At 36.0% G+C, this 24,499-nt stretch overlaps 1 pseudogene; it reads left to right on the plus strand.

The window, feature by feature from the left end:
* LOC138317697 (polyamine-transporting ATPase 13A3-like) overlaps positions 1–24,051 on the plus strand; it is a 69,260-nt pseudogene extending 45,209 nt beyond the window's left edge.
* The last annotated feature ends 448 nt before the right edge of the window (positions 24,052–24,499 follow it).

A 24,499-nucleotide genomic window follows, 5' to 3' on the forward strand; every position in this document is an offset into this window, starting at 1 on the left:
GAATTTCAGAACCAAAAGGCCCAATAGTGAATATAGTCCGTTGTTATCGCTATTTCCCAGAAAGCATTGAAGGAATTAGTCTCAAATTTCAAAATGTGCCCCTTTTTATGCATATTGCATTTTGGGACTGATCGGTCAACAAGACAGGCAGCCATCTTGGATTTTGTTAGTTAAAGTTTGTTACCACTATTTCTCAGAAAGCACTGAAGGGATCTTTCTCAAATTTCATTTTTAGGAACCCCTAGGGACCTAGTTATGCATATTGCATTTTGGGACCAATCGGTCAACAAAATGACCGACCGGCCGTCTTAGATTTTGGTAGTTTAGGTTTATTACAGCTATTTCTCAGAAAGCACTGAAGGGATATTTCTTTAATTTCATATGTAGGTACCCCAAGGACCCTAGTTGTGCATATGATATTTTGACACTCATCGATCAAGAAGATAGCTGATGGCTGCCACCTTAGATTTTGGTAGTTTAAGTATGTTACCGCTATTTCTCATATCGTATACGTAGTTTGTTAAAAAGTTTGAAAAGCAGAGACAAGATCCCTCTTTCCATTGTCAGACATAGATCATTCTTTGGTGGGCGCCAAGATTCCTCTGGGATCTCTGGTTTTGTACTTTATTTCGGTATAGGTATGCTCCACATAGGTCTTATTTGTGAATATTACCATTTAGGGCTGACAGGCAGCCATGATTTGATAACTTGAAGTTTGAAAAGCAGAGTATATATATGCTTGTTATACTTAGGCTTGTATCTTGTGTGTAAGTGATAATATACTGACACATACGGTATGTGTGTTTTGTATAGGTGATAATATACTGACACATATGTGTGTTTTGTGTAGGTAATAATATACTGACACATGTAGGTGATAATATACTGACACATTTGTGTGTTTTGTGTAGGTGATAATATACTGACACATATGTGTGTTTTGTGTAGGTGATAATATACTGACACATATGTGTGTTTTGTTTAGGTGATACTATACTGACACATAAGTGTGTTTTGTGTAGGTGATAATATACTGACACAAATATGTGTTTTGTGTAGGTGATAATATACTGACAGCCCTGAGTGTGGCTCGAGAATGTGGGATGGTGGACCCTCCAGATAAAATCATCCTAGCCGAGGCTTTTTACCTTCCTGGTGACTACTCGCAGTCCAACCCTCAACTTGAATTTGTGTACACTGATGACCGCAATAGGAAAGTAGAAGAAATTTCTACTGGAGAGGTGAGTTTTAGGTGTTCAGTATGCAGTTAAACCTGACTTAGATGTACAACTGCAGACTTCACCTATATGTCTGTATACAACTAATTTCTTTAGACGTATATGACTATAATGCTAGTTTAATTTACACTATCTCTCCCTGCAGCCACACGAAAGTCACGTTTCAGGCCACCGAAGACAAACAGGTTGACTGTGAGACATCATTAGACAATTCTATAGGGCTTGATAGACAAACGTGAGCGGCCCTGATAACCGGGGATGCTGTGCCAGATTTCCGAAGCCACTAATGGTTAAGTCAAGTGATGTCCGGGAGATGCATGCACATCAGCTGGCTTCCACTATTGATAGTTTGCAGGATAAACATGCAATAAGGAAGTCGCCATCTTGAAAACACATTTTAAAGTTCTACCAGTGCGATTTGACTGAAATTTGCATGAATGATCCTGACAAAGTGCTGTAACATCTCTGGTTGATCCCAAATCGAAGATGGCTACCATGACACTATATCTAATTAATTTCCTATACGATTATTGCCAAAGTAGTCAGATGACCATTTAGGCCCTTGGGCCTCTTTTCTAAGTTATATTATTTAATCTCAAACATCAAAGCATCAAACATGTGTTTATTTTTGTTGTCAGAACTTAACAATCCAGATAGATGATCCATATGACAAATTCCATTTTGCGGTGACAGGAAAATCCTGGAGTGTACTTCGCCAGCACTTCCCAGAGGTTCTACTCAAGGTAAAGTCCAAAACATCTGGTTCAGTCAATTGTTTGATATTTTTGTCCACCAGAACTTCCAAGAGGTTCTACCCAAGTTAAAGTAGAACTTCCAAGAGGTTCTACCCAAGTTAAAGTAGAACTTCCAAGAGGTTCTACCCAAGTGAACTTCCAAGAGGTTCTACCCAAGATAAAGTAGAACTTCCAAGAGGTTCTACCCAAAATAATGTCCACAACATCTGGTTCAGTCAATTGTTATGTATTTCAGTCCACCAGAACTAACAAACTTTGTATGTAGACTAACATTAGAATGATCTCGAACGAGTTCAAAAATCACCTTGATTTGACAGTAATTTACAGAGTTATTGCCCTTTCCACTGATAATAATTATTATTGGACCTTGTAACCACGATAAATTGAGTAAAAATGAACCGAGCTTTATGAAACTTTTTATGTAGACTAACATTAGAATGATCTTGAACAGTTCAAAAATCACCTTAATTCGACAGTAATTTAAGGACTTATTGCTCTTTCCACTGATAATTATTATTGGACCTCGTGATCATGATAACTTGGGTAAATATCCACAGAGCTTAATGAATCTTTGTTTGTAGACTAACATCGAACAAGACGAGTTTGAAAATCAGCTTGATTCGACAGAAATTTACAGAGTGAATGCCTTTTGCACTTATAATTATTATGAATGCCTTTTGCACTTATAATTATTATTATACCTTGTGAATATGAAAACTTGAATAAATATGAAACAAGCTTAATGAATTTTTGTTTGTAGACTAACATTCGAAAGGTCTCGGACGAGTTCAAAAATCAGCTTGATTTGACAGTAATTTATGGATTTATTGCCCTTTGCACAATTAATCATTATTTGACCTTGTGAACGCATTAACTTGAGTAAATATAAACCAAGCTAAATGAAACTTTGTATATATAGACTAACATTGGAAAGATCTTGGAAGAGGGTAAAAATCAGCTTGATTTGACAGTTATGTACAGAGTTATTGCCCTTTGTACTAATAATTATTATTTGACCTTGTGAACGTGATAACGTGAGTAAATATAAACCAAGCTTATTGAAACTTTTTATATAGACTAACATTGGAAAGATCTTGGACGAGTTTTAAAATCAGCTTGATTCGACTATAATTTATTGAGTTATTGCCCTTTGCACTAATAATTATTATTGGACCTTGTGAATGCGATAATTTGAGTAAATATAAACCAAGCTTAATGAAACTTTGTAAGTAGACTAACATTGGAGAGATCTTGGACAAGTTTGAAAATCAGCTTGATTCGACTCTTAACTTAATTTTGCAATTATTACCCTTTGTAATAATGATTATTGAACTTTGCGAACTGGATAATTTGAGTTAATATGCACCAAGCTTAATGAAACTTTGTATGTAGACCTATTAGATCTTTGTTCCTAATTCGTGAACAAAACTCATCTGTTGGCTAGTTAATGACATAACTAATTTGTATCAAATATCAGTTGACCATTTAGCTAGGCCAATGGGCCTCTTGTTTAAAAATAAATTATCTTGTCAATTCTGAAAATAAGATTGCTGAGTGAATTTACGACCTGCCAAAATGCAGAACAAGAATATTCAGATGAGCATTAAGATTGACAGACTTCTTATTTCAGATGAATTTTATATCTGTTGCAGATTGTAGTGAGAGGCACAGTGTTTGCCCGCATGTCCCCTAGTCAGAAGGCACAGCTCATCGAAGTACTGCAGGAAGTAGGGTAAGACCAGAAACATCATAGAGATTAGAAACTCTTTCTTTGTCTTTGTTGACAGGCAGAGGGACCTCCGGTTTATAAGCATTTTGCCTTGGCTAAATACTTTTAAGTGTATTCTTTTAAACATGATATTTTTGCATCAACACAAAGTTTAAACATTATATCATGGTTTGATGTGATCAGTTTTCCCGATTGATGTTATTTAATATAATTTTTGAAAGCATGAAAATAAGCAATTTTACCTGTTTTTTGGAAAATCAGGCATTCAAAACCGGAAGTGCATTTTGTTTTATTAATAAATAAGTTAAAATATTATTTTTTCTATCCAATATCGTACTCAAACCATCTGAAAATTACTGCACTTTCACAACATATCAAAGTTATTCTTTTATATTCAACTATTGAAGAGTTTATCTAAAAACCCCTAAGCACATACAGAGGTACATCTGCCAATTGTAAAGTTGGAGGAGTTGCCAATCTCTATATATATTTTTTTCTAGGTAAGACAAGCTGCAAACTCAGTACATGTACAGTAGTCTCACATTATCACATATAATAATAGTTGCTTTGATGTTTCAGACAATACATTACAGTACAAGATAATACCTTTGACATACAAAAATTCCTGTGTTACAGATACTACGTGGCAATGTGTGGTGATGGAGCCAACGACTGTGGGGCGCTAAAGACGGCCCACACTGGCATTTCTCTGTCTGAGGCCGAGGCATCAGTAGCCTCACCATTTACTTCGAAGACTCCTAACATCGAATGTGTTCCCACAGTTATAGCGTATGGAGTTTGTTATATTCTAATTTATTTTGAATTAATTTATTCAGACATTTTGATATTCTAATTTATTCAGACACAATACCACTTTACGTTGATTTATAACTTTTATTAAACATTTGATAAACTTGAATTTTTTCATTGTCCAAATTGATGTGTCCCTTCATTATTTGAAACCACTTTATACTACACCAACTTTTATTTTGCAGCTTCTAAATTTTATGTTTTCCATTTCAATAAATTGGCGAATTTAAAATTTGAATAGAAATTCATATCAATATAAACTAGAAATCATTCACAACAAGTTTGGTTACGAGCGCTTTGTTTCAACGTACAAGAAGTCAAAGCCAGGTCTTTCATTTCAGAACTTTATAAGAAGTTTGTTGAAGATTTGAGGTTTGGCAGCCCCAGTACCCTTGCATATAGATCAAGATCAATCATATTAACAAACTTAGTAGACATTTATTTCAACATTGTTCATGCTAAATATTAGGTATCTAGGCCTTCTAGAAATTGAGAAGAAGATTTTAAGGTCACCTAGCTGAGACAAAGTCTCAACTGACCTATTCTATTCGCCTTTTGTCTGTCAACATCTGTCGTGCGTTGTATGGCGATAAACAATTTACATTTTCGACTTCTTCTCCAAAACTGTGAAACCAAATTTGTTGAAATTTTGCAGAAACCTTCCATGGCCAAAGGTTAACCAAAATTGTGAATTATATTGTCCCAGCCCCCCAGGAGCCAAACGAGGTCATATAGGCTAAAATTTCAAAATTCTTCTTCTGAAATTCCAGAAATGGTAGAATCAAATGCTCTTCATAGATCATAGATGGAAAGGTTTAAAACTGTGAATTATATGACCCTGGGGTCTCATGTTTCCCCCTGGGGAGGGGATCAAGTTTAATATAGTTTATGTAGGAAAAACACATTTTTGAGCATAATTTTGTTATTTGTAATAAGAAATGAGTCAAGTGTCTGCGTAGTGGATTCTCAAAAAGTTTGCAAACAAAATTTATTTCATACCCCGATGAAATACAAAAATAGTGACTTCAATGCTTATAATTAATTTTTGAGGCTACTTTATCAAATGAAATACATTTATACGTGCGATTCCATTGATTTTTTATAAGGGATTATTTTTTCCAAATCAATACGCAACGTCAATGTTTCTATTGTGGCGTCACGCTAACGTCGGGTTTCGGCGCCATTCTCGGATTTGTTTTCATCGTGGAATGAAAAAAATGAATAGGCCAATCCGAAAGCCAGAAACAAAGAAAAATTAATTATATGCGAATGAAAGTTGGTTAACAGTATTCGTATGGTTGGTAGGGATATTTAAAACAGTAATTAAAGTTTATCATGAAAATAAGTGTTTATTCTACACCAGACATAACTTTTCTTAGTTTGAATTAGAGAATAGTATTATGTCCTATAGTTTAATTCCCCTTTCAGTGTATTCAAATCATCTTTTACTCCATGATGAAGTTCTCTTATCTCCGATGTCTTTGTTAACTTCTCAATATACGGTACAAGTGTTTAATTTTGTGATGAACTGCTATGTTTACAGTCAGGGCCGAGCCGCATTAGTAACCTCTTTTGGAATCTTCAAGTACATGGCCTGCTACAGTCTTACACAGTTCATATCTGTGTGTCTGCTCTATTGGGTAAGTAATTAATCGTTACCTGTAACAAAATTGTATAACTTTTAGGGTCTATGGTTGACAAGTAAATGTAAGGTCTAAGACGGTCAGGTGGTTAGTTATAAGTTTAAGGTTATGGTAGGCAGGTGTTTAGTTATTAATTTAAGGTTATGGTATTCAAGCGGTTATTTATAAATGTAGGGTCTATGATAGTCAGGTGGTTGTTATAAATGTAAGGATTATGGTATACAAGTGGTCAGTTATAAATTCAATGAAACTATTTTCATTTAAATTCAATAGTTCTATTTTCGCCAATATACAATATATGTATTGAAACATGAATTCAGTGTGTGACAGTGACTTTTAAGTCTGGATGTGACATAGTAATAATTTTTTTTTTTCAGATTGGGGCAAACATGACAGATTTTGAGTTTCTCTACATCGACTTAGTTTTAGTATCCACACTTAGTATAACCTGTAAGTACTCCTTGTAGTTTCTTGTCTCTGGTTGATATAGAAACATGCGGTTTTGTTAGTAGCCCCTCACCATCATTAGATGATGGGCTGTTCAAAACGCTTTTCGTCCATGGTCTGTCTTCCGTTTGCCTGTTAACAAATTTTGTTATTATTTTAAAGTGCTAAAGGGATCATTCTCAAATTTCATATGTAGGTTCCCCTCTGGCCCTCTTTTGCCCCTCTGGCCCTCTTTGTGCATATTGCACTTTGGGACCAATCAGTCAACAAGATGGCTACCAGGCAGCCATCTTGGATTTTGATAGTTATAAAAAACGCACCTGTGTAGGACATTGATAATGGTTCTCCAAACTAGCCATTTCAAACATTAGATATTTTTATGGGTCAATTAATTTCCATCCTTACAGTTGGTAGGACAGAAGCTCATCCAAAACTGGCTAAGGAGCCACCACCTTTTAGACTGACCAGCCTGTTGCCCATCATGTCCTTGGTTATACAGATAGGAATACAGATGTCTGTACAAGTCTTCTGCTTCTACCACATACAGACCCAGCCTTGGTAAGTATGTAAGTCCTCTATCACATACAGACCCAGCCTTGGTAAGTCTATAAGTCCTCTGACACATACAGACCGAGGCTTGGTATGTCTGTATTAGTAACTGCCACATACAGACCCAACCTTGGTAAGTCTGTCCAAGTCCTCTACAAGCTATAGAACCAACCTTGTTAAGTCTGTACAAGTCCTCTGCCAGGTATAGACCCAACCTTGGTAAGTCTGTACAAGTCCTCTGCCAGGTATAGAACCAACCTTGGTAAGTCTGTACAAGTCCTCTGCCAGGTATAGACCCAACCTTGGTAAGTCTGTACAAGTCCTGTATCGCATACAGATTCAGGCTTGATTAGTCTGTACAAGTCCTCTGCCAGTCATAGACCCAACCTTGGTAAGTCTGTACAAGTCCTCTGCCAGGTATAGACCCAACCTTGGTAAGTCTGTACAAGTCCTCTGCCAGGTATAGACCCAACCTTGGTAAGTCTGTACAAGTCCTCTGCCAGGTATAGACCCAACCTTGGTAAGTCTGTACAAGTCCTGTATCGCATACAGATTCAGGCTTGATTAGTCTGTACAAGTCCTCTGCCAGTCATAGACCCAACCTTTGTAAGTATATGTACAAGTCCTCTGCCAGGTATAGACCCAACCTTGGTAAGTCTGTACAAGTCCTCTGCCAGTCAAAGACCCAACCTTTGTAAGTATATGTACAAGTCCTCTACCAGTCATAGACCCAACCTTGGTAAGTCTGTACAAGTCCTCTTCCAGGTATAGACCCAACCTTGGTAAGTCTGTACAAGTCCTCTACCAGGTATAGACCCAACCTTGGTAAGTCTATACAAGTCCTCTGCCACATACAGACTGAGGCTTTGTAAGTGTGTACAAGTTCTTTGCCACATACAGACCCAGCGTTGGTAAGTCTAGCGTTGGTAAGTCTGTACAAGTCTCTGCCAGCTATAGACCCAACATTGATAAGTCTGTCCAAGTCTCTGCCAGCTATATACCCAACCTTGGTAAGTCTGTACAAGTCTCTGCTAGCTATAGACCCAACCTGGGTATGTCTGTACAAGTCTCCACCATGCAGCTATAGACCCAACATAAGTAAACCAAACACAACAAACCACTGCCTTTATCATTGGTTTTGGTGAGTTTCAATACGAATTAGCAATTTCTTTCTCTTTGCACTTCTTATGTTATTTACTTTTAAGCCTACTATCTTTTTTGTAAATAAATGTTGTCTTTTTTGTCCAGGTTTAAGCCATATGTGGAGAACCCTGATGATGACTACAGAAGTTTTGAGAATACTGCAGTATTCTATGGTTCAGCCTACCAGTACATCATTTTAGCCATTGTGTTTGCCAAGGGACCGCCCTACAGGAAGCAGCTGTTTTCTAACTGTGTGTGGCTTGTACTTGATTTAGAAAACACATATAAAAACATATTATAAATACCATAACCACAATAATTAGTGCCAATGCACTTAATGATTTAAACATTGGAGTACTAAATTAAGTTGTGTTGGAGATTATAACTCTTTTTAGTCTCCTGAGACGAAGTCTCAAGTGACCTATTTTAATCGCCTTTTGTCCTTCATTGTTCGTCGTTTGTTCGTAAACAATTTACCTTTTCGACTTATTCTCCAAAACTGCTGAAGCAATTTCAATGAAATTTTGCACAAACTTTCCAAGGCATAAGGCCAGGGGGCTGTGTGAGGGGCCAAAAGGAGTAAAATTGACTAAAATTTCAAAAATCTTCTTCTCCACTCAAAGTTGTGGTAGAATCATATACTCTTCATAGATAGAAAGATCTCAAGACCATGACCATAAATTGTGTGAATTATGACACTGGGGTCTCAGGTTTCCCTCTGGGGACGGGGTTAAGAGTTTACTATAGTTTATATAGTGAAGACACATTTTGGAGCATTTTTTGGTCATTTATAATAGGAAATTAGCTAAATTTTGTCAGCATTATCCGTATGAGATAGCCATGGAATCCTATTAACAAATTTTCCATGTCTGACCCCCAGGGGCCTTAGGGGTGGGGCCAAAAGGGGTCAAATAGGCCAAAACTTCAAAAAATCTTCTGAAATTCTGGAACTTGTAGAATCTTCATAGATTGAAAGGTCTTAAGGTCCTTTACAAACAATGTGGATTATATGACTCTGAAGATTAATGTTTTCCCCTGGGAAGGGGGTCAAGTTTACTCTAGTTTATTAGGTCATCTGACACACGATGACCTATCGTCGTAGTGGGCCGTCTGCCATGTGCCGTCCCCCATATGTAAACTTTTCATTCAATTAACTTCTTCTCAATAACCAAAAGGCCCAAGGTACTGATATTTGGCCTGTAGCATGCTGGGATGAAAGGCTACCAAGTTTGTTCAAATGAATGACCTTGATCTTCATTCAAAGTCACAGGGGTCAAAAAGGCTAAAATCTTCAAATGACTTCTTCTCAAGAACCAAAAGGCCCAGGGTACTGATATTGGATATGTAGCATTCTGCGATGAAGGGAGTATGTTCAAATGAATGACCTTTACTTTCAGTCAAGGTCACTGGGATCCAATAGGCTAAAATCTTTTAAGTGACTTCTTGTAATTACCTAAGAGGCCTAGAGAATGGATATTGGACATGTAACTTGGTGAGGATTATAAGGGATCGTCATTAAATTTCATGGTTTATTTCTTCAAATATATTAGATCCCAAACTTTTATTTAAAGAGTTCTTTTGTATTTCTTTAATGGCTTACAACTACTATATTCTTTGTGACGTGCCAATAGTCGGATGACCGTTAAGGCCCATGGGCCTCTTGTCTCATCACTAATCACTCTCAAAATGACTGTTCCAACTTATGGATTAAAGCATCGTTGATAAGCATTTTAGCTCACCTGGCCCATATGGCTGGTGATCTTATGTAATGGTGCAGCATCAGTCATCCTTCAGTCCGTCAAAATTTCCTTAAAATGGCTACTTGTCATAGAGTTCAACATTATACCGGCCAGAAACATCCTTGGGTGAAGGGGAACAGAGTTTGTATAAAGTTTGGCCTTGATCTCTCCGGGGGCTGGAGGGACGGGGCGCAATAGGGGAAATAGAGGGACGGGGCGCAATAGGGGAAATAGTGGTAAATCTTTTAAACTTCTACTACTATATACAACTTGTTCTTGGACTAACAACAACAACATTTATTTAAAGCAGATACCACAAAATTGGATAAATAAATAAATGTAAATGACTATGTATGGCTTGTGCCCTTTTTGGCCCCCAAATCCATTAAATTTTCTAAACTATTATTTAGTGATTAATTTATTGTATTTTAATTATTTAGTATATCCCTGTTTCAACAGTAATGACTGATTTCTAATTTTGCAGATGTAGTTGCCATGGTAACCATCCAAAATATGCACAAATTATGAAAATATGGAAATTTTGACAATTTTGGCCATTTTTGGCTACGTTTTTGTATATGAAACTATAGAACGCCTTCTTGAACAAACTTAATATTTGATATGTCTACAAGTCCAATACATCTTTAGGAGAAATACGAAAAAATTTCAAGGATGAGCTCTATGGCTTCATAGACAAAAAAGAACTATCAAAAAATGGCCAAAATTGTCCAAATTTCAACATTTTCATAATTTACACATATTTCGAGTGGTTACTATGGCAACTGAAGCTGTGAAAATTAGAAAACTATCATTACAATTAAATTAGGGATGTATTTAATATGTATCCAAAAAATCCAACAATTCAAATACTAAATAACACTTTTGAAAATTTGACGAATTTGGGGGCCACAAACGGCTCAAGCCATACATAGTCCTTTAGGCATTTTTAAATATCTTTTTGTAAAATCTATTTTCTATATATAGATTTCAGAGATTTGCTAGCATGCATTATGAAGATTAACTGCACAGCTTTGGCATCTAAATAGACCATTGATATGATAAATAGATATATAGTTTAATGCTGTAAGTGTGTAACAATGCACAATTTTGATAAAACGGTATTTATATAATATCCTTTTTATTGTTCCATGGCTTGATTGTGTATAAGTTTATGTGTGTTTACTTTTTAGACTTTTTCTTGGGCAACATCATCCTGGTTACACTATTGACCATGCTGCTAACCATTTATCCTCCCGAAGAAACGCTCGAGTTCCTGGAAGTAAGTACAACTGTTAGTGTTTGTTGACCTTCCAAGAAAGGTTCATTAGTAATATGGTACCAATTATGTACCCGGTATGAATCTGAATTTGCTTAAAATTAAAACCAAACTAACTTGTAGAGAAAGATGATTCATATATTTGTTATTTTGATATAATGTCTGGTATGCTCATATAATTTGATAAGTTATGATGTATTGACTTTTTCAAAGTTCGATTGTTAGTTACCATCCTCAGATAGTGATCTATTCAATAGGTCAGAGAAATCACTATATTATATTTCGGCCAATGGCATGAATGAGGTATAAGTATGTGACTCGTTTTTTACTACAAAAAACCATGTGTTTTGTACCATTTGGGGGAATATCCCCCGCGGATTGTGGTTTTAATTCCGAAGTTGGAACAGATTGAATTCCATAGATATATATTATCATCTATCACTTTTCACCAAAGCATTTGTTATATAAAGACATGATGATTTTTTTTTATTACGGTTTTAATAATCATGCACAATTATTATTGGTTCAATCTTTGTGGTGAAAATCCTTCCGGAGGGTGGTTTTACCTCCAAAGTCGGGAGCAACATTGAATTTCATAAATACATAATTGCATCTATCTTTTGTTATTGGTTTTGTTACCTGGAATTGGTATGTATCCTTTCCTTAAAGGTCGATAGTGTCAAATCTTTGTAGAGCGACTTCTTGTCAATAACCTAGACGCCTAAAGATTTAATATTAGACCTAACCCTTGCTGGGATGAAGGGCTACCAAGTTTGTTCAAATGAATTACCTTGTCTTCAGGTGAACAATTTGGGCACTTTAAACACTAACCTGGTCTTTAGCTCACCTGCCCAAAGGGTAATTTAGCTTATGCCATGGTGCGTCGTCCGTTGTCCATCAGTCCATCATCCTTTGTCCAGAGTCAACTTTTCCATTTGAACAACTTCGTCTCCAAAACATGGAGACCTAGAGTCCTTAAATTGTGACTCATAGCGTGCTGGGATGAAGGGCTACCAAGTTTGTTCAAATGAATGGCCTTGAACTTAATTCATTCAAGGTCACAGGATTGAAATAGGTAAAAACCTTTAATCCACTTCTTCTTAATAACCAAGCGGCCTAGAGATCTAATATTCGGCCTGTGATATGACGGGATGAAGGGCTATCAAGGTTGTGAAAATGAATGGTATTGACCTTCATTCAAGGTCACAGGGGTCAAATAGACTGAAATATCTTGATACAACTTCTTCTTAATAACCAAGAGGCCTAGGGACCTGATATTGGGCCTGTGACATGCTGGGAAGAAGGGCTACAAAGTTTGTTCAAAAGAATGACCTTGACCTTCATTCAAGGTCACAGGGGTCAAAAAGGCTAAAATCTTAAAACAACTTATTTATAACCAAGAGACCTAGGGACCTGATATTGGGCCTGTGACATGCTGGGAAGAAGGGCTACAAAGTTTGTTCAAAAGAATGACCTTGACCTTCATCCAAGGTCACAGGGGTCAAAAAGGCTAAAATCTTAAAACAACTTATTTATAACCAAGAGACTTAGGGACCTGATATTGGGCCTGTGACATGCTGGAAAGAAGGGCTACAAGGTTTCTCCAAATGGCCTTGGCCTTCATTCACAGGGTCACGGGGGTCAAATACCAGTAGGCAAAAATCTTTAAATGACTTCTTCTTAATACCAATGGGGCTTAGGGACCTGATATTGGGTCTGTGATATTCTGGGTTGACGGGCTACCAAGTTTGTTCAAATTGATGACCATTGACCTTCATTCAAGGTCACAGGGGTCAAATAGGCTAAAATCTTGAAATAACTTCTTCTTGATAACTGTGAGGCATAGAGACCTGATATTGGGCCTCTGATGTTAATTAAGTATGAACCATGATTACCAGATAGCAGGTGAGCGATTCGGGCCCATTGGGCCCTTGTTGTGTGTTTTGTCAAATTGTTATTGCTGTATGTTATACAAGAACATATTTGATATAACATGGTGAGACAACAGGCATTAACTCTTGTTTACTTTTGATAGCTGATGCCACCAGAATCCATTCCATATCGTCTGCTGTATGTTGGTGTGGCTGTAGCAAATCTCATACTGTCTTTATTACTGGAGGTAAGTAAGTCCCACTATGTTCCTGAAGTGTAAATAAATGTTCTACAAACTAAACATTAATATTCCTTATGACTTTTTCTTCAATTCTTCACAGTTTCAACAAAAATGAAAATTGAAAAATATATATAAAAATAGTATCTTTACAAATGCTAAAAATATCATATGTGTCTGTACATGCATCCATTGTCTGTCAACTTTTTCATTAAAGAGGTAGTGTAATGTATTAGCAAACCTTATATAAAATCATTAGAAAAAAAAACCCATAATGAATACTGAAGAAAATGTTTTTTCGATGCGTCATTTAATTTCACATACACAAGGCGTAATAATAATCTCCGTTCAAAAATATACCTTTAGAATACGTCAACTTTAGGGAATTCACCTTTTTAGGTCACCTGAGACTTACTATCTTAGGCTTATACACTTCAGAATTATAAAGTAAACTAAGAAGAGTTTCTTTCTGTGTACATTAAAATGTTTTGAAATGATTATTGATAAGGCTGCCCTCATATCTGCATGGTTTTACCTACATAAGTGTGCAACACAAGAGTCAAGAGTGTAGGTCAAAATCTCATTTAATGAATACAAGACTTAAATGCTTTCTTTATTTTGAAATTGTTTATTTTATGAAGGAATTTTAATAACAAAGTCGGCTACCCGGCCACCTAGCAGACATTAGACTGCCGAGAGATACTCAAAGCCTTCAATTAAGCTTAATTTTCAAGGATATGCTGTACCAGTAATTCATCAAGCTGTTAGGCAGATGTCCCATTTCCAAAAATACTGAGTATTTTTGGAAATGTGACATCTGCCTAACAGCTTGATGTTTTTATAATGGATTAGTCAGATATTCATCATATATTTAAATTTTTTCACAAAACCAGAATGTTGTATCAGATGTCATATAGAACACTATAATTACGGTAACAGAACTTGAAACTAAAAATCATTTTGAATTATATTGTTATTTGTGGCAGTACTGAATTCATTAAATTAATTTGATTTAATTCTAATTTTTCTGTTTCTGCTGCGTTGTATTTGCAGTACTTTGAATTCATTGATGTTTAAATTGTGTTCCTGGCACCCCAGGGGCCTGAGGGGCAGGGCTCAACATGGAAAATATAGCAAAGCCTTTCAAAATCCTTCTTCTGTAGAAATGAAACGATTTTGTTTTGATTTGGTCTGAAGCAGCTTGTGTGGAGGGGATCCATTTTGTACAAGTCTTGGTCTGGCGTCCCAGGGGTCTGAGGGGCTGAGCCCAATGAGAGAAAAGTTCTTTAAAGTCCTTCTTCTGAAGGAATGAAGGGAGTTCTAATATGGCCTAAAGCTTCCATGTGTTAAGGGAAACAATTTTTATAAACAGTGGTTCTGGCCCCCCAGGGGCCTGAGATGCAGAGCCAAATATTGGAAAATGTAGCAAAAATAATGAATAAATTAACTTCAAATCAAAAGTCTTGGTAGTTTATTATATTGGTTTCGAACAAATGAGCAATTTAGGCCTATTAGGCCTTTTTTATTTTCTTTTGAATGATTTATTTTTGTTTTTCACAGATGTTTGTCCTTGACAGTATATTTATAAGAAAGAGGTGTAACTATTACGCTAAGAAGTGGCTCACTTTGGGTGTTCACCGCTACACTCAAATTGAGGAGGAAATTGACGGCTGTCGAGACTGGCCACCGGTCAGCCCATCTTCCACCAGTCTGTCGACCGGATACAGCCAACTGGAGAACCAGCTGTCCCGCATTGATCCCAGAGATAATGACCATATCCTGCCACCAGACACTGACACCGACACACTCAGTGTCAAGTCACAGAGCTCATCTCCACTCAAGTCTGTATCTAGTGTAGATGATAATGATGAGGATAATATTCAGTTTGACGTTGTAAGTCCATTACTTCAGCCGACCGAGGGTTCCTAGCACAGGCGAGCTAGCTGCAACATTACTATTCTACTGCTGAGTGCCATACACATTTTCATAGGTCATGATATCGATTGTGCAGGCTACATATAATGGTACATATCTAGCCCCATTTTTGTTTGAAAAGATATTTTATAATAGTACACATTTGAGTGTATAATCATGTGATATAAGCAACTGAATGCAATCTTTGTACAGATTTCATGATATAAATGATGTAGGCTCATGTTAAACATTTTCTGTGCATGAAATATTTTGGAAATGTTTGAATACATGAATAGCTGACAAGCAGTTGATTTTACATGGATTTTAGCAGTTGAAGTTTGTTGCTGCAATTAATCAAAAAAAATACCGTTAGGATTTTACTCAAATTTATGTTTGGAACCTAGTGACGTTTTGCATATAGCACTATGGGACCGATAAGACAAAAATTGCTGCTTGGCCATTTTTAGATTTTGATAGTTGAAGATTGTTACCGCTACTCCTCACTAAAAAATGCTAATTGTAGGTCGTCTTAGTAAGTAAAAATCCACCTTGAACCCTTTTCATGCACATTAAGTATTGCAAAAAAGCATTTTCTCAAATTTCATATATAGTAATATGTAGTAAAAGTTTGAAAAGCAGAGAAAAGATCCCTCTGTCCTTTGCCAGACATATATCATTCTTTGGTGGGCCCTAAGATCCCTCTGGGATCTCTTGTTAAAATTTGCAAAAAAATGGATTTTTATCCCAAAAATTACATCCCCTCTAGATAGTACTTTTTTCATGAACAGTTTAAAACCAAATATCACTGTGGCAATATCAGAAATGGACCTATTTGGATATAGGTTACACATTTAACATTTAAGCAATCTTACCTGGTGATGTGGGTATCAATTTCTACTGCTACAATATTGAGGTTTTCTGTCTTAAATGCATACTCAAACAGATATCCTCTAAACCATTCATCTTTAACCAATTTTGTAGGATTTCTTTATGCAAATGTGAAGCCTGCATTAAACTCTTTATATTGTTATTTTTTTTGATGGCCATTCGGTCCTACTGTACACTGCTACCTGTATGTAATTTTTGTCCACATTGTGTATTTTAAGTCTGTCTGAGTTACTTGATTTGTATATGTTTAGATGACATGCATTGTTTATGATTCTATTTATCCCCCGCGAAACACTTTTACGGGGGATATTACATTGGGCTCCATCCATCTGTGTGTCCTTCCGAGATTCTTTTCCGGGCTACAGCTCAAAAACCATTCAACGCAGCCCCTTGAAACTTTTTGTATATATATCTAGTTTTGCCTTTTGCTATTGGGGAACTTCAATTTTTAGAATTTTTAGCTCACCTGGCCCGATATGTCCGTTTGTCCGTCTGTCAACATTTCCTTTAAATCGCTACTAGTCATTGAGTTCTGCATGGAATGTAACCATATTTGGCCGGAAACATCCTTGGGGGAAGGAGAACAAGTTTGGATGAAATTTGGCTCAGACTTAACCCCCCGGGGGCAGGAGGGGCAGGGCCCAATAGGGGAATTAGGGTAAATCCTTTAAATCGCTACTAGTCAAAGAGTTCTGTATGGCATGTAACCAAATTTGGCCAGAAACATTGGGGAAGGGAAACAGAGTTTGTATAAATTTTGGCTCTGACTCTCGGGGGCAGGAGGGACGGGGCCCAATAGGAGAATTAGGGTAAATTCTTTAAATAATGCTACTAGTCATAGAGTTCTGTATGGCATGTAACCAAATTTGGCAAGAAACATCGTTGGGGGAAGGGAAACAGAGTTTGTATAAATTTTGGCTCTGACTCTCGGGGGCAGGAGGGACGGGGCCCAATAGGCGAAATAGGGTAAATCCTTTAAATAATGCTACTAGTCATAGAGTTCTGCATGGAATGTAACCAAATTTGGCCAGAAACATTGGGGAAGGGAAACAGAGTTTGTATAAATTTGGGCTCTGACCCCCAAGGGCAGGAGGGGTGGGGCCCAATAGGCGAAATAGTGGTAAATCCTTTAAATTGCTACTAGTATCAAAGTTCTGCATGGAATGTAACCAAATTTTTAAAATTTTAAAATGCCAAAATCCGCAGAACAAGAAATCAAATTAGAATGGCCTTACTGCTTTTAATTTTTTCAGTTTCGGACTTTTCAGACTTGCATACATTTAAAGTTATACTTGAAAAGTTGTAACTTTGACCTTGATGTATTTGGGTTTTTATACCAACAGCATGGCGCAGGAGATAATGCCACGCTTTACAGCACCATGTTTTATTCTACCAACAGCATTAGTATATGTTGGTGGGATATTTTTTTAATATATATATAATACACTATTGTCCGTCTTATTTTTACTACAATTATTCTCATATCTTTATTTCAATTCCACGTTCAGTCTTCAATGATTCCAGCTTTGTAATTTCTTTCCAACCTTTTTCGCATTTTTTTTTTTTTTGTGATTGTGTTTTTCCCTCTTGACAATTTTTGTCTTTTTGTTTTTGTTTTACTCTGACCTGTTTCATGTTTTGTTTAAATTATCTAGATGCATTTACATACTTAAGACTTAATTTCAATTATTGATTTATCTCCCCTTTTTGTATCTTATAATAAAGACTTGTTTAAATCTGAATTGGTGCTTAAAGCCACAATAGGTTCCTCTTTGTTGTGCATATTGCATTTCGGGACTGATTAATCAACAAGATGGCCGACCAGCCACCATCTTGGATTTTGACAGTTGAAGGTTGTTACTGTTATTTCTAAGAAAATACTGAAGGTCTCATTCTCAAATGAAGAAATCTCATATGTATAGGGTCAACATAGGCCCTAGATTGGCATAATACATTTTCGGAGTGATTAGTCAACAAGATGGCCGACAGACCGCCATCTTGGATTTTGATAGTTGAAGTTTGAAAAGCAGAGAAAAGATCCCTCTTTCAATTGTCATACAAAGATCATTCTTTGGTGGACGCCAAAATCCCTCTGGGATCTCTTGTTTATCATTATTTTCCATTTTTGTGTTTCTTCATGGCAAACATATTTGCTTCTGGCTTACCACCCCTTGTATCATTTACTTTTTTGCTGAATTTTATGGCCCATTAAATCTGTCCCATTCTTCTAATGTAATGTGTTCTGATTAATTGGAAATATTTGATGTGTGAACTGTGGGCATTATAATTGTTGTAGAGGTATTTCATTTTTTGGTCATCTGACCCGAAGGGTCCGTTGTCGTGCGATGTGCGTTGTGTGCCTTGCATAGTGCGTAAACTTTTATATTTAAAACGCTACTCCTCCTTAACCCTTGAGTGGATTACTTCCATACTTGGTATGAAACATTATTGGGTAAGGACAATCATATTTGTATAAATGAGCCTGCTCCTACCCCTAGGGACTGAGGGGTGGAACCCCAAAAGGGGAAATTTTCTTAATTTTAGCTTTAAAATCCTACTCCTCCTTCATCCTTGGATGGATTTCATAAATATTTGGTGTGAAACATCGTTGGGAAAGGACAATCATATTTTAAATAAAAGAGTTAGATCCGACCCCTGGGGGCAGAGGGGCAGGGGCCCAAAAGGGGAAACTTTCATAATTTTAGCTTTAAAATCCTACTCCTCCTTCATCCATTGATGGATGCCAACCAAATTTGGTTTGAAACATTGTTGGGAAAGGGCAATCATATTTTATATAAATGAGCCTGGCCCGACCCCTAGGGGCTGAGGGGTGGGGCCCCAAAAGTTGAATTTTTCTTAATTTTAGCTTTAAAGTCCTACCTCTCCTTAACTCTTGTGTGGATTTCATCCATATTTGGTGTGAAACATCATTGGCAAAGGACAATCATATTTTATATAAAGATTTTCCAAGATTGACGCTGGCCCACTCCTGCTTCAAGGTTTCAGTCTCCGATCTCCATGAAAATTGATCTATAGGGGTGTTAAGGGATGCCTAACAACATGCAAACATTTTCATAAAGATTTTGGTATTCCAAGATGGCCGCTGGCCCACTTCCTGTTTTCAGGTTTCAGTCTCCAATCTCAATGAAAATGGGTCTATAGGGGTTTTAAGGGATGGCGAACAACATTGCAAACATTTTTGATAAGATTTTGGTATTCCAAGATGGCCACTGGCTCATTTCCTGTTCTTGAGGTTTCGGTCACCGATCTCAATGAAAATTGGTTATAGGGGTTCTACATTGTAAGGGATGGCAAACAACATGCAAATATTTTTGTAAAGATTTTTGGTATTCCAAGATGGCCACTGGGCCAACATCCTGTTTTTATATTTAAGTCTCTGATTTCAATGAAAATTAGTATAAAGGGGTATTAAGGGATGCTGATCAATAACATAAAAATTTTGAAAGATTGTCGCTGGGCCAACTTCCTGTTTTCAAATTTTCGACAGCAATTCATTGAATATAAAAGTACCTCAAAATTTCTTCCAAGATGTTCAAACACTGTGCAACTGCATTCTTGATTTGTTGCAGGTGGGGATGGGGAGGGGGAGGGAGAGGGCCGTTTGGGGGATTAAGTAATAGTGTCTATTACAATGAGTACATGTACATGTTTTATATAGCTTTAAAATCCTACTCCTCCTTAACCCTAGAGAGGGTATTTCATCCATATTTTGTGTGAAACATCACAGGGGAAGGACAATCATAATTAATATAAACGAGTTGGGTCTGACCCTTGGGGACAGAAGGGCGGGGCTCAGAAGGGGGAACTTTAGTTGAGGACAATCATATTTTATAAAGGACGAGGTAAGACCCATAAGGATAGAACGGTGGCGTCCAAAATGGGGGCTTTGCTGAAATTTGGCTTTAAAATCTGACTCCTCCTTAATTCTTGAATGGGTTACAACCATATTTGGATGAATTAAGAGCTACCAAGTTTGTTCAACAAATGACCTTTACCTATTACAGAAACTTACATATTCAACTAAGGAGTTCCTTGTATTGTTTATATTAATTCTTAACCACTACTTTATACTGCGACTTTGTTGTTTTGTGCCATGAGTCAGATGACCGTTTAAAGACCCATGGGCCTCTTGTAATATCTACTGTCATTCCTGAAATACTGTTAATTAAATGAACAATGGAAAGTAAGTTAACATAATGTGATTTGACTTTCCATTATTCATTTTTTATATTGAAGAGATGTCGTAACCTTGACTTGAAATGTCAAGATTTTAGTACTATTGTAAAATATCATTAAGATATTTCTACATTTAATCAGAAGAAAAAGAATCTCTAATACATTTATCTGCAATGTACCAGTTACATGAGAAAAAAATCACTGTTGAATATCTTAATTAATCTGCCCTTCAGTATTAAGTTTTGTTTCATTGTTTTCCTCCACATAATCTTGATATATTTCACCAATTGTTCTTCCATTTTATATATTATATCACTTTTGCTATTAAGTCCTTTGTTCATATTAACTAGAAAACAGATAATTTTACAAAACAGATTGTGAAACCTTTAACATTGATGATAATTCTACTAAAATGTATTCACATGTGTTATAGATCTGTAAGCATTAAGAGTAATAAAAGGTTTATATTGAACAGATGTTGTAAGTATGAGAAATCCTAAGTTTTTACTTCTGAAAAATGCTCATTTTAAACATTTAATCTTTTATACATGTACAAAGGTTCTGAATTATGGTCAGTGCTACATTCTGAGTCACGGGTCAGTGCTACACTCTGATTTAGGTGTCAGTGTTAGAGTCAGAGTTAGGGGTCAGTGTTAGAGTCAGAGTTAGGGGTCCCAGTGCTACACTCAGATTCAGGGGTCAGTGCTAGAATCAGAGTTAGGGGTCAGTGCTACACTCAGAATCAGGGGTCAGATGAATGAAAAGGAAACAACATGATAGATAAATAAGCAGCTACATCTTGGATTTTGTCACTTTCTCAGAAAATACTGAAGAGCTTTCTTAAATGAAACCTGTAGGGTCTTCTTGGTCTTAAATTTGACAGTGTGCTTTTCTAAGCAGCTAAGATGTTTAACTTTGTGTATTCAAGATAACAAACGGAAGAGGGAAAACAGGGAAAAGATCCTTTTTTCCCCATTGTCTGACATATTACGCGAAGATCCCTCTTTGATCTCTTGTTTTGATGTATTTTATATTTCATAATTCGTTTTTCAAGATTCAAGAAATTTTGTTTTACCTCACATATCAGAAACAAATACAACATTAGCACTGTAGTACTATTCTTCGCAACAAACATAAGTATATTGTAATTTAACAATGAAAAGGCTGACAAAATATCACAGACATAATTATACACTGATAGACTTTACAATGACAATGAAACAGAATATATTATAACATTGGAAATAAGCATAGTCGCATGGAGTAAAAATGTCAGGTAATATTGAACACTAGTATACATGTATCACACTGGTGTCACTATGGAGTATATACATATATGCCAATATGGCAAAAAGTAAAAATTGACAGAATAAACACTAACATAGTGTAAATTAAAATTAATATCAATCAAAGAGATATATAAAAAGTTTAGCTAAAGATAACAGATAAAATTAATGTGTTGAAAAAATCATGTTTCAATCATACAATGGATAGTGACTATGACTGGAAGGAAAGATGTCAAAGGGGGACAACTCAACTGGCAGGGTTAGAACAAATGGTACATGAACTGATTTAGGTGCTAATTATATATAAGCTATCCACGGAACGACCCATAGTTATCAACTAGTGTAAGGTCATTTGGCACACCTGAGATGCCACAAACCTAAAAGATCTCTTCCCATGTGTTGAGGTGTTCACCTTGGGAATATTCACAGTATTGTCATTCCTGAGGTTGTAAAATACTTCTTTCTTATCAATTAAATCATTTAATATAGATGGAGAAATACCATTTAGAATCTTAAAAACTTCAACAGCTATATATATTCTTATATTTTATATACATGTACAGCATGTATTGAATTTGTATGTTTAGATTTTCCAAAAAATTATATATTAATCTTAAGATGCACTGTTATGATTATTCATTTAATCTGATTGCATTTTTATATATATCTGAGAAGTGCTTGCTTCTTTTTCCTGCACTTTAACTAAGACATAAAAGTCTCTAAAATCTCATGGCATGCCTGCTTTGTGTTCAATATTATAAGACAGGAAGTGATTCTGTATGTATAAATATACACCATTTTGGTAATCGACTGCAAGGTAATACTACACATGTATGCTGTCCCACAAGAGAAACTATTATTGGTAGACCTTAAGACATTAGCAAAATATTAATCCAATCTTAAAACCAATATTGTTACCACAAACTCTAATGCAGCTGTACTTTCAACGATGTATGTTGGGGGCGAGTTGGAGGGAATGAATGCAGTCCCACAAGAGAAACTATTATTGGTAGACCTTAAGACATTCTCAAAATATTAATCCAATCTTAAAACCAATATTGTTACCACAAACTCTAATGCAGCTGTACTTTCAATGATGTATGTTGGGGGCGAGTTGGAGGGAATGAATGCAGTCCCACAAGAGAAACTATTATTGGTAGACCTTAAGACATTCTCAAAATATTAATCCAATCTTAAAACCAATATTGTTACCACAAACTCTAATGCAGCTGTACTTTCAATGATGTATGTTGGGGGCGAGTTGGAGGGAATGAAGGTACTAACATAAGGTATATGTTATTGATCTGTATTAGTCATTTCACAATCTCAACAAGTTATTTATAACTCTACTCATCCAGTTACTAACATTGCTTTGATTGAGGTGATTTTGGTGTGTGTGTGTGTGTTTTATAGTGTGTGTAATGGTAAATATAGCAGCTTATTTGATGACAGTTTTAAGTTATTATGTAATTATAATCTTTAAATATAATCAGGATGCTATTCCGTCTTTGCATATTATAGTGTTAGCTCCCTTGTGGGTAGGTATCGATTGTTGTTACGTCATTATTTTGAGAGCACAATTCACATCGGTTTCTCTGAAACGTATGACGTTACGCTCGCAAACACATGACGTCACAATCAATACCTACTCGTAAGGGCAGATAACTCTGTAATATGCAAATACGGAATAGGTTTGCAAAAGTAAAATATCCTTAATCTCATTTGTAATATTACATATGAAATGATTCAAATGAACACAGAATTTAGATACTGTAAACTGGGATAATTAGTCACCAGGAAATTTTTGCGTATTTGGATCAAAACACTTATCTAAACGTTAATATATCAGAATTGTACAATTAACAACTTTTTCATCAGTCCTTTTATTACATGGATCCCTTAACAATGAAAAAAACTGACGTGTTTTGGTTTGAAGCCATATACAATGTAGATATTTACATCTAGATAATCCTTTGAAATATTGGTCTTCAATAGAAATGATCACTAATCTCCCACACCTTTACATTAAGTGTTTTCGCAAAAGAAAGATTATTTGCAAAGGTATTGTTTTTCTCGTTGGCAGAACATACATTTGTACCTTAAATATATGTTTCCATAGTACGTGTGATAGAGTTACTTACATGTTAATTCATATAAGTGAGTGTGTAGATGTATCGATCCTAATATAAAAACAATTTTGAATTATGACGCTTTCATGCCAAACGCAAAATAAGCCAAAATATGACCACTTCTTTAATATCCCAATTTATGGTATATAAGATAGTATTACATGAAACTGCATTCACAAGGATTTTAAAGTAAATATCTGAGAAGTGCTTGCTTCTTTTTCCTGCACTTTAACTAAGACATAAAAGTCTCTAAAATCCCATCGCATGCCTGCTTTGTGTTCAATAGTTATAAGACAGGAAGTGATTCTGTATGTATAAATACACCATTTTGGTAATCGACTGCAAGGTAATACTACACGTGTATGCTGTCCCACAAGAGAAACTATTATTGGTACCCCTTAAGACATTCTCAAAATATTAATCCAATCTTAAAACCAATATTGTTACCACAAACTCTAATGCAGCTGTACTTTCAACAATGTATGTTGGGGGCGAGTTGGAGGGAATGAAGGTACTAACATAAGGTATATGTTATTGATCTGTATTAGTCATTTCACAATCTCAACAAGTTATTTATAACTCTACTCATCCAGTTACTAACATTGCTTTGATTGAGGTGATTTTGGTGTGTGTGTGTGTTTTTTAG

The sequence above is a fragment of the Argopecten irradians genome, chromosome 1 (genome assembly GCF_041381155.1).
Source record: "Argopecten irradians isolate NY chromosome 1, Ai_NY, whole genome shotgun sequence".
In the NCBI taxonomy this organism is placed as follows: Eukaryota; Metazoa; Mollusca; class Bivalvia; order Pectinida; family Pectinidae; genus Argopecten; species Argopecten irradians.